Source organism: Phascolarctos cinereus, unplaced genomic scaffold, assembly GCF_003287225.1.
Source record: "Phascolarctos cinereus isolate Bilbo 61053 unplaced genomic scaffold, phaCin_HiC Scaffold_726;HRSCAF=1367, whole genome shotgun sequence".
In the NCBI taxonomy this organism is placed as follows: Eukaryota; Metazoa; Chordata; class Mammalia; order Diprotodontia; family Phascolarctidae; genus Phascolarctos; species Phascolarctos cinereus.
Window position 1 is genome coordinate 301890034 of NW_027556098.1, and position 12590 is coordinate 301902623.

General features: G+C 37.2%; 1 long non-coding RNA gene across 1 annotated transcript; it reads left to right on the plus strand.

The window, feature by feature from the left end:
• The first annotated feature begins 3168 nt into the window (after window positions 1–3168).
• Window positions 3169–5359, plus strand: LOC110215030 (uncharacterized). The gene is made up of 3 exons (XR_002326413.2): window positions 3169–3266; window positions 4265–4494; window positions 4794–5359. It is a non-coding gene; the product is annotated as an uncharacterized LOC110215030 (long non-coding RNA).
• The last annotated feature ends 7231 nt before the right edge of the window (window positions 5360–12590 follow it).

Sequence of the window (12590 nt, forward strand, 5' to 3'; positions counted from 1 at the left end):
ATTGAAGATGAAAGGTCATCCACTGCATCCTGGCCATCACCTGTCTTCTTGACTTTTGTCTTGCCATTGGATTGTAGAAGAGAGAGTAAGACTGAAGACTGTGCAACTCTCTGCCTCACTTAAATCCAATTCAGGAGCAATTCAGGAGCATATCACCCCATGATATCACTGGCCTCTTCAAAAACAAAGCATGAACAACAGGGGATAACTATGATAATATGATAAACAAAATATGATAAACAAAAGACATCAACACAAATTTGTTTTTAAAAATAAAATAAAACTTGTGAGATGGAATGCTAATCTATAAAGACTTTCTGAATAAGGCAAAAAGCTAGGCTCATTTTAGGTTTAAGTAAGCCTAACCAGACCACTCTGGTTCAAAGAGCTTCAAATGTACTTGTATAATTCACCTATTTTGCTTTTACTAAAAAGTAACAGTTAAGATACATATTTCTGATCCAACAGAAATCAATCACAGTAGGAAAAAGCAACAGAAAACTGTTTTTTAACTCCAAACTACTGAAGTGCTATTTCAAACAGGGAAGGAAAAATCTGTGAGGACTAGGAATGTAGAAATCTTAGCAAGACTGTCTTCAGATAACTTTGGGAAATGTTTCATCTGCTAGTGGTGATAAAGGGAAAATCTATAGAAGCCTTTAAGAGGCCATGTAGTAGAGAAGTGATGGATTCAAGGTGCAGAATGAGACATATATTTTCAGATATGACCAATGTGGCATTGTGTTTCACTTAATTATGCATCTTTGTTACGAGGATTTAGGGGCTGTTGGGTTTTTTTTTTTTTTTTCATCAATGGTGGAGGAAGTGGGAGGGAAAGAAAACTAATTTTTGTTAATTAAAAAATGATCATTTTTTTTGTTTCAAATAAGAGACCAGGTTGCATAAAGGGGCCAATTTACCAATTCTGAATGATATAAGTCATTCAGTTCTCTCATGGGTAAAAGGGTACCCAGGGACAACTCAGTATCAAATATTCTAGCCAATGCCAATTCCATTTGCCAAGGAGAAGCACTTTATGGCATGGTCTACTCACTTTCTAGTGGATGATGTAGCAAGGTTTCAGCAGTAAGAAAACATCTTCTGGTCAAACCTTATCAAACCATTCCTTGATTTTTCTATTTCTTCTTTCTAATTTATTTGAAGTTTCTTTGAGCAGAATGATATTTTCTCCCTTCAAAAGAAATAAGACCCTATTAAGGACTAGCAAATCTTTAGGAGTTAAAACAAGATTTTATAGGTTTAAAAAGAGAGGTTTTAGAGTTTTATGTTTTATTACCTCCCCCTGCCCCACATTCAGTGTGAAAGTGCCTCCTGGTACAAGCGCTAAAGGTAACAGACACCTTTAGTTCTTATTCCCATCCTACTTGCTAACAGTCCAAGAGAAAGATAATTTCTATGTGAGCAGAAGGTCCTGTTCTCAGTCACAGTCACACTTCATGACATGGCTACAGAAGCATGAAAATTACTTCTCCCCCACAATTTCATCCTTCTCTGTTCCTGAAGCACTGGGGCTGTTTTATGTCACACACAGAAAGAGATCTACCATGGCTACATGCTATTTATTTCTTAAATCACAGAACCATAAGATTTTAGGGCTGGAAAGGACCTAAGAGATCAGCTAATCTGAACTCTTCATTTTCCAGGTAATAAAATCAAGACCCAGGGAGGTCAAGCTACTTACATAAATCCTGTAATGTAATTTATATATACATATACACATGCATCTATGCATATGTGTATATACATATATTCAAAGTTATATATAGAATGGCTTAATCTTGATAATAAAAGGCAATTGTGTTTAAATGTAATATATTATACATATATATGTATATGTACATATACATTTATACACATACATACATACATACACAATAGTTAAATTTAGGATTCTGTGTATCCTAGACCATGAAACTAGTTGTCTTAGACAACTGAAGTTGCTTTATCTTTAGTGCACAGTTTCTGTTTTTGTCTTGATAATAACAGATTATCTATTGCATGTGTATATGTGTGTATATTCAATGTCTAATATGTTGAATGTTTTTATTTTGATAATAAAAGTTTGGCTATTATATCTATATATGTGTGTGAGTATATATGTATATAATAGCTAACCTTTTAATAATAACAAAAGATTAAAAAATAAAAAGATAAACATTTAATATGTAAAACTTTGACCAATGGTTATACCAGTTATAGATTTTTTGTAAAGCTGTTGGTATTCCATTTTAAATAATGATTTATAAAGAAACCTTCCATGGTGCTGTACTTGCTATAATGAATGCTTAATTGGAACTTGTTTTGTTGGCATTTAATTAAATGTCACTAAAAAGCTCCTTCTCCAACATGTTAAATTTTGTAATTAATCATTCATGAAGCTATCTTTAATCAACTCTTAGTAAAATATTTCTTATGCTACATTGGTCATACTTATTTCCCCTGTGAATAGCTTAGAATGGCTTTTAGGGAATAAATGAGCTGTGTTCTCCTTAGGAAATATGTTTTCTTTGGGAGCTTGGAAACATTAGCCTACAGGAGTTTGAGATACCAAGCAGCAATGGCAATTTAACTTGAAAGTATAATCACAAATAACCCAATCAAACATGCGTCAGTGGTCTAAATTTTTAGGATAGTAAAAGCTTGTCTGTCTAAACACTCTAGTGCTGATTAGTCAGGATGGTTGCTGAGAGGAATCACATGGGGAATCAAATCCATAGACTATTCAAAAATTGCATGTTTTCTGTCTCTACCAACTCTATTAAGTTGGTAGAGATAAAATAAAAAAAAATAAAAATAATTTTATTTTTCATGTCCTTTTCCCTTCACCTGCCTGGATTCTCATGAAGGTGGGGGTGGTACTGAGTAGGTCAGCACACAGCAAGAAATCATGTATGCAGGAAAATAGACTGAATGGCAGCCAATGGCAAAAGGAAAGAGAAGTGGGAAGTATAGATAATTGATAAAATGGATGTTAAGTCCACAGATAATAAAAAGATAGTTATACTTCCTAGTCATTTCAAGCTTTATATTGTGTATCAGCATGGTGCAGTGGAAAGCACTCTCAGTTTGAGTCAGATAATTTGAGTTCAAGTCCTCGTGCTTTCTGGCTGGGTGACCATAGTCATCACTTCTCTAAACTAATGTTTCCTCATTTCAAGAGTAGGGAAAATGATACTTAGACAACCTACGCTGCAGCTTATTGTGATGAACATGCTCCATAGACCTTAAAGCACTGTAGAAATGAGGTAGGTACTATTATTGTTGTTGTTATTACAGGTAGCACAAAGCTAGAAGGGACCTTAGAGATCATCTTAACCAAACTCTTCATTTTTACAAATGGATAAACTGAGACAGTGATTAAGTGACCTTGTACAAGGTCACACAGCTAGTTAGTAATAAATTCATATTTTCTGATTTTAAGCCCAGTGTACTTTTCACTATATTTTTTCTATATTTAGATAATCAGTCTCTTTACCTACTTTTGTATGTGCTGTGTCCCTTCTCCCCACCTCCCCCACCACCAACAATGTAAGCCCTCCAAGGGTAGTTTTTGTCTTTGTATGTGCAATGCCTAGAAAAAGTGGGTGCTTAATAATTTTTATTTAATTGAATTATAATTAATATATTAGGAGAGAAGGATAATGGAACTAACAATAACATTTTGTGTAATAACATTCTCTTACTGAGATGCAGTAAGGGGAAAACTGAAATGTTATAAATAGCATTTATAGTTATATGGGGAAATGTTTTGATATAGCCAAATCTATGGCATATTGGGGAATTTCATATGAAGTATTATGGGTTTATAATAAAATCATGAAAACAGGAATTCAAAGGACTCAAATGTATAAGAAAGATCACTAAACTCAAAGTGATTTTTGTGGATCAGCTAACTTCAGCATATTTCTAGATGACTAGGAAACCAAAAAAAATTTATTGTTCATCTATTACCTAGTTAGAGTCAATTAGAATTGTAAATATATTATACCCTTCCTCATGTAGCTATAAACATATCATTTCTTCATCCTCGCCCTGTCCCAAAAACACTCCACTGTTCAGAACAACGGAAGTCATCTGGACCAGTCCCTCCTGTAAAGTTCACACAATAAACACTGGGCTAGATTTGAAGGCTTTATATTAAAACTCAGACGCAAGAGAAGACTAAGTAATCAGGATAATAGCAGATGAGAGCCAGTGGGAGATGATTTTTAAAGAATTTAATATTCTTTTCTCTTTTATTAAGCCTCTGACAATTGTGCTGTGGGCCTATTATGCAGCACTTGGAATACTTCAACTTTATGAGCATCAGAGATCAGTTTTGCATAAAATTACAGTTTATGCAAAGAAGAAAACTGGGAGGTTGACAAGTTCTGGAATTTGGGGTTTGCAAAAAGGAGACGAAGATGGAACAAGTCTTGTTGCTTATAGAAATGTTTAGGTTTTTTTCCACTTCATTGAATGTCATCTGTAAGGGTAAGCAAAGCCCACGATTCTAATTTAGGTGAAATAGAAGTCTAAGAGCTATATCACGTTCACCACACCATGAATAAAACTGCAAAGTTTTGGAGGCCCAAAGTCTCAGCTTAGTCTCCTGACAAGAGAAAAGAAGTTTGTTTCTCTATACAAAATCTCACTGGGGTGTAACCAACAAGGGATATGAAACAAACTATAAGAGCATGAATGTTTTATGTCCCCCAACCATGGGAGAATGAATGAATGGAGATATGTTGTACTTAATGTTATTTCTTAAGTCCATGGTATATTCTATGCAGGAATTAAAGGATTATATCTACTATGGCATCAAGTCTTCATCAAACAAGAAAAGATGAATACACCAGAATGTCTGTGGGGTCCTAATTGGAGAAAAGCCATGAAATACAGCAATAAGTAAAAGCCATGAAAACTTAAACTCTGTGAAAGGTGGAAGCCCAATCACGGTGACCTGTTAAAAAATCAAAACTTAGATACTATGAACTATGAAAGTCATAACAAGAGTATCATGACCTATATGTGACCAATACATGATCAACACACAAACTTATGTTTGGGCATAACATTGGCTTAACAAGCAAGCTCATTACTAAACAGAAAACCAAAACTATCCACCCATCAGTAGTAATACGCTCTCTAGCTTCTCCTCCCTTTATCTGTTTTCTGTAATTACCACGGGGATTTTGGTTTGGGTTTTTGTTGTTGTTGTTGTTGTTGTTTTTGCGGGGATCCACCACTGGTGTGGCCACCACCCTAGACCTCGGATTACCTGAATTCTTAACAGGAATCCATCATACTGGCCCTCAGTGTAAGTAACCTAAATGATTAAACTACTACCTATCATCAATCTGGAGCTCCTTGGCCTTTTCTTTTGGTATCGAACTTGTCCCACTGTTTAGGAGATAGATGCAGGACTCCCTAAGTGGGGGAATTCTGGACCTTACAATGGTGCACCATTAATCATATCAGTCAACCTAGCAAAAACTTCTGGAACTGGGATAAAGGGATACTGAGCTTCTGGTCCTGGACTCTAGGTCATAGCATCATAGGATGGTAAGTCTAGTGCTGGAAAGGACCTCAAAGGCCATGTAGTCCCTCCCCTTTGTTTTACTCTTCTAAATATGAAGAGTATTTGAACTGTATTTGGCTTAAGGTTGTGTCCTTTATACTATTCAATGTGTCCATGTGATGATTGCAACAAGCAAAATACAAGCAGAACAGAAGAGCCTATCTCTGAGTCCCTTATGTCTCCTCACAACCAATAAGCCATGTGAAACCAACAAGAATATATTCCTACTAGACCTATAACATACAAGGTACCATGCCCAGTGCTGATTCAAAGACAAAATGACAGTCTCTGCCCTCAAAGAACTTACATTCTTCTCAGGGTAAAGAGCATGCAATCATGGAAGTCTGTGCATGATTATTTGAGGATAGAAAGAGGGGGGAATCAGGAAAAGCTTTTTATAGGCAGTAGCATAGCATTTCCCTTAGCCTTACTCCTATCCCTACTTCTACCCTATACTAGTAGATTAGAGCCCCTCTAAATCTAGGAAACTCCAGCAAGATATGAGATAGCCTTAATAAAGAAGTCTTAACATGGCTATAGTGTTGTTCCAATAATGGGCAAGGTTCTCCAAGGTTGGATTAACCTAATTTAGGAAAACTGCCCAGGGGACTTCTCCCCTAAAATGGACAATGTCCCAGAAAACTACACAGACAGAAATACTAGGATATCTACCACATATCACCATGTGCAAGGAACAATGAATGGCCAGTCATTCTGGAATATGGAATACACTATGGGGAATAATGTGGCACCAATCTAGAAGCATAGGCTGGAGCCAGATTTTGATGAGATTTAAGTGTAAAACATGAGGGTTTTTTGGTTTTTTTGTTCTGTTTTGTTTTATCCTAGAGCACAAGTTTGCTTGTGCCATTCATCTGCTCAATGGCTCTTATGACTTCTTATCTCCTCTGGGGTCAAATTCAAACTTCTCTGTTTAGCATGTAAGGCTTTTCACAACCTGACTCCAGAGCCTTTTCCAGTTCTGCCAAGCTTACCTTCTTAAACAGGACATTCACTCTACCATCCTTTCCTTTGCACAGTCAGTCTCTCATTCCTGGAACACCTTCCTGTATCTGTCTCTTAGAATCCTTAGTTTCCTTTCAAGCTTAGCTCAAGATCCATTTTCCTGATTGTCTCTCTTCTTCCCCTTTCTAGACTTCACCTTGTTCAAGAAATTTGTTGTTGCTGTTGCTCTTGGCAAAGACACTTGAAGTGCTTTGCTATTTTCTTCTCCAGATCATTCTGGCAAATGAGAAAACTGAGGCAAACGGGGTTGTTATTTCCCCAGGCTCATGCAGCTAATAAGTTTCTAACACCATATTTGAACTCAGGAATATAGATGAGTCTTCCTAAGTTCAAGTTTGGCACTCTATTCACTACACCCCCTAGCGGCCCCTTCAAGAAAATACTTTGGATTTACTTTGCATCTATCTTTTAGGTATGTTTATGGTAGCCTACATAGACTCTGGAGGGTCCTTATCCCAACTCTCATTCATACCGTTAAGCTGAGTCCCTCAGAGCAAGGAGAGCTAGATATATTTCCCTTTGGAGTCCTAGGGGAATTCTGGAAGAGTTTGGATTTCTTTCTGATGCTCTCAGATCAAGTGTCCATTCTAATGTGCCTCTTCTGATATTGTCAATGCCAGTTAATATTTCCTTAATTTTTTCTAATCATTTTACATTAGCTGGATTTTGCAAAAGAATATTTAATATAAAAAATAACAAGAGAAAGAAAAAAATGTGTCCCCAGAAAAGGGGACACATTTGCCCAGTTGCTATGCTAGTTCCATTCCTGGGAAGACTGGGTTCGAACTTAAAGTGGTTGCTGCAAAGCATTTACCCCTCCAATTTCACTTCCAAACATGGCATAGCTTATGGAAAAAGACATTCCCTTGCTTCCAGAAATTAGTGCATTGGGATCAATCCACTGGCTGGGCGGGACCAAGAAGTTTATTCAGACTTTGCTTCTCCCTGAGCTCAGCTACTCACAAACTCTGAGTTTGGTTTCCAGTTTCTAGACTCCTGGTGCTGTCCCAACATTTTGAAGGTTACAAGGCCACAACTCATCTGTTCGGTATTCAATATTCTTTCCCCTAAGGCCAGAAAGTATAGACACAGAGTCAGAAGCAATATCAAAGCCATGTGATCACGTTGCATATGTATGCATGGCATTTGCCTCCAATATAATGTAAGTTCCTTGAGAATAGGGACTTGTTTGTTCGTTTTTGCATTATGTCCTCCAACACCAACCACACAGCCTGGCCTAAAATTGTGATTGGTTGATTCATTGGTTGATTCTTAAGGCAATGGAGACCCAATGAGGCTTTTTTAAACAGAGGAGTAATAGGTTCCCTAGTTTGAGGGCCATACCAAATATCACCAAGAACTTTAATAGCAACAAGTCTCCTGCCTAGATACAATCAACAGGAGAAAATGCAGAAATGTATATTCATTGCAATGAATAGAAAAGGAAAAATGGGGTGGGCTTCCCCCATCTAAGGTATTAAAAAAATCATTGAAATATTGAGATCACCATTCTGGGTCAATATGCAGGGGTTGATTGATGAATTCCAATAGCCACAAAATTCCCTCATTGATTAACCAGAGTATTTCACTTTGTCTGGATTGTCAATCAATTTAGGAGTCTATGAAGGACAAAAGCAATTTAAATTGGAATCAGAGGACTTGGGTTTGAAACCTACTTCTATTGCTTACTACCAGTGTGACTTTAGGCAAATCACTTATTCTCTCAGGGCCTTAGTTTTGTCATCAATAGAACAAGGGTGTTGTACTAAAAGACTTCTAAGGTCCTTTAAGCTCAAAATCTATGGTCCTACGAACTAAGCTAGTTGATGTCATCTGTCCATCTTGAATCTGTTCAATTCAAGGAACATTTATTAAGTACCTCTCATGAGTAAACATAATTATTAAATGCCAACCATATTCATGATGGTGTGTCAGGTAATAGGGACACAAAGATGAAATCCAACACACTCCTTACTCTCAAGGAATCTACAGTTAAGTCAGGGGCTTGAGCCCTATACCTCAATTTTCAACATTCAAACTTCTCATACTTCAGTGATTGAAGTATTTATGTATATCAGCATAGGAAAAGAAGTGGAGAAAGCAGGTGGTCAGGGTGGTCTTAGGTACAGAATTGGCAGCGTATGAATGACAAAGAGGAAAGCAGGTCAAGGGTTCAAGAAACAAGCATTCATTTCTACTCTTCATGGAGAAGCTGATGTCTGAACTAGACTTTGAGAGTATGGAAAAGATGTCAATAAGTGGAGAATAGGGGTGATATATTTCAGTCATAAGGAGCAGTGAGTAAATCAAAGAGGGTAAGAAAAGATATGAAACAGCTAAATGTTCAGTTCAATTGGAATATCAAGTTTTTAAAATAAGTATAAAATAAGACAAGAAAGACAGAGTAGAGCAAGAATGTGGGAGATCTTGAATACTGGCCTTAACAGGTTTTTTTCTTTCTTTTCCTAAAAGAATAAACATTTATTAAAGTACAGAACAGTCAAAGCCTTCCCAGGAGGGAAGTCTGGCCCAGCTCCCAAGGTCTGGCTGCCCTTGTTCTTCCAGCCCAATGGTCACTCTGTCACTCCTCGGAGCAATGGGCTAACCATGGTGCAAAAGGGGGCCTCTGGGTGGCAGAGAGAAGCCAGAGGTTTCAAGTGCATATCTCCCACCATAGAGGAATGATATACAAAGACCTGTGCAATTTAAAAGATTATTTTGGCATCTGTGAAAAAAGGATTGGATGGAGAGAAGAGAGATCTAAAGCATAATGACCAGTTCAGAGATTATTACAATAGTCTAGGTAAGAAGTAATGAGGGCCTTGTTGTAGCATCAGGAAGGGACAGATCCTAATGATATTTTGGAATTCACCAGAACTTGGCACATGGCTTGAAGAGGGGTAAAGTAAAAGGAAAAGTTAAAAATGACTCTGGACTTTTTGTTTGAGTCTGGATGACTGGGAAGATAGTATTACCAACAATAAGAATAGGGAAGTTAGGAGGAGTCAGTTTAGGAGGAAAGATAGTGAGTCCAGTTTGGGATTTATTGAATATCAGTAGGACATCCAGGTGGAGAGAGTTAACAATGAACTAATTGGGCAAAATCAAGGTAGTCCTTACTATCAGAGAATTTACGCTGGAGACTTAAGAAGTGGACAGCTCATTTTATAGATGAGGACACTGAGGTAAACAGGGTTAAATGAGTAGCCCAGAGTTACACAGTAAGTAACTGTCTGAGGCTGGATTTGAACTCAGGAAGATGAGTCTTCCTGACTCCAAGCCCAGTGTGCTGTCATGCTTTCTGCCCAGGGGACAGGCAAGGAAGCTACAAATTTGGGAGTCATCTGCCATGGAGATAATAATTGAAGCCATGAGTGTGTATGAGATCGCTAAGGAAGAAAGTATATTAGAGAAAAGGATAAATAAGAGTTTTGGGAGGTGCCTATGTTTAAGGAACAAGAAGAGGAAAAAGAAACATATAAAGAAAACTGAGTGGTCAAAGAGGTGGAAATGCCATAGAAGTCAAGGGAATAGAGAATATTAGTTCTGTTGTGACAGTAGCAAAGTAGTGGAAAGCAGGACAGAGTACTAAGAATAACACCATGTTTAGACAACCTAAAAATTAAACCTGACTATTGATACTCTAAATGTAAGATCTTTGCCCAATGATTAATACTTATTGGTCATACTTTGGGGAAAAATCAAGCATATCTATTTTGACATTCTTGCTATAAATGATGCCAGCTAAGTTGAAAGATGACTTATAGGCTCTTCTTGGCAAGGAAAATAAAGGAATTGGCAGTATTCGTTTTATTGGGTGCCCAAAGGGAAAAAGAAACATCATTTCCTGGGACATTTGGTCATCTCTTATGCAGTGTTCATGATAAGTATTTGCTAGCAGCTTATGGCCTGCCATATGTTGCAAAGGATGAAGAGGTAGAAAAAATTTACAAAGAACACAGGAAAATCATCCAAAGTACACTGACATGCATTTTGATACAAGACGATTTCAGTGCAAAGGTATGAGTACGTGAAGTTGGCAAGAATTATTAGAAAATATAGACCAGGAATAAGAAATGAGAGAAGTCAAAGACTTGTATATTATATAAAAGCCTAATGCCTCTATAGCAGAAAAATGTTCTTCAAGAAAAGAAATGGACATGGCAAGCCCCAAATAATGAGAGAGAGAGGGAGGGAGGGAGAGAGAGATTATACTTTAACAGATAGGAAGTGACATTATTTGTGTAGGAGTCTTTCTTGAATGAGCTGTCTTCATAGAGTCAGACTATTAATTGCCTAGAAAAAAAAAGATAAAAATAAGTACAAAACTAGAAGAAAAAATAAAAATGAATAAGATGCATGGCATGTAATTGGGAAAAAACCCTAAGTCCTGACCAGTTCAAACAAGTTATTAATTTCAAAAAAGTGAATAATAGTTGGAAGAAAGGTTGTAGAACAGACTAATAATTTTAGACAAATGTTTAACTAAGTCCATTTCCATAAAAAGAAGAGCAAAGGAGCTTAAAAAGTTAGCAAACCATAGCATTACTAGCTGATCTGAGAGATGTGGCAACCAAAGTCAATTATCGATTCTAAACTTACATTAAATGTGTTTTGAATACAAAATCTTAGTAAAATCCTAAGGAGTATCATGAAGGAAGATCACACACAGTAGTACTCCTACAGCAAAGAGAAGCAATAGAGGGTTAAACTATCCAATTAAGCAAAGTCATCCAAGGACATATAAGGGTGAAAATATAAGGAAAAAAAATAAACAGAAGATTGGAAAATATCTTTAAAGCATTATAACAAACTGGGTTTGGTTTGGATCTCATTATCAGAGATAGTATTGTCGCTATGCTTGGATTCTAACATCATAATGCCAGATGCGTCTGTAGAGTAAACAACAATGTCTCTACAATGAGCAAAGATGGAAAAGAGCCATATTAGACCAAGTGCACATAGAGGATATCAGTTCTTTGGGTGATGAAATTGTGAGGGAATTGATGGATTAATTCCTTGATTCACAAAATACCATAAATGAATTAAATGAAACTATTTATTAATTACATATTATCTACAAAGCACTTTGTAAAGCACTGGGGATAGAAAAGAAGAAGAGAAAAAGAAGAAGAAGAAGAAGAAGAAGAAGAAGAAGAAGAAGAAGAAGAAGAAGAAGAAGAAGAAGAAGAAGAAGAAGAGGAAGAAGAAGAAAATCCTGTCCTTGAGCAGTTTATATAGTATTGGAGAGGACAACACATTGGTGACAAAGGAAAGGAATTTATTTTGATGATGTGAAAACTGCATATGTGAGGTGGAGGAGATCCTAGAAGTTCTGGATATAAACAGTGCTGGTTCAGATGGGAAGAATGGATGGTCTGGGTGGATGCCTAGATGGGCTATAAAGCTGATACGTGTTCTGTTTTCTAGGGCCACCAGTAAATATTTTTGTTGTTTGTGCTTCATTTTCAAAAAAGACCAATGACATCATGGGGTGATACCTTGACTTGCTCATGAACTGAAGTGAGGCAGAACTGTCAGCCTCACTCTCTCTTCCAGAATCATTAAAGTCCAGTGGCAGGATAAAAGTCAATATGACTAGCATTTGCCCAGGATGCAGTGGGTGACCTTGGCATCTTCAATATCTAATGAAGCTCTAAGGCTCTCCCTGACACCTGCTTCAGCCGCCTTCTTGGCTGTTGGAACAAATTGTTCTCATCTGCCTATTCCACTGGGAAAAATCTTCACGTGCCTGGGGTAGACATCCTGCTAATTCAGCAACAGGTTTGGGCCCATCAGTTACCCTTAACCTGGTTTATCCCATTTGATGAGATGGTTTTACTGGGGTGTGGCTGCTGTGCATACTACAGCTTCTTGGAGCCATGGGTGAGAGTTGGGTGGCTGAGCAGCCCCAGGATGCTGCATCTTCCCTTTAAGGAGAGAATGACAGGATAAGTTTTAAAACCTCAAACCTTATTAACTG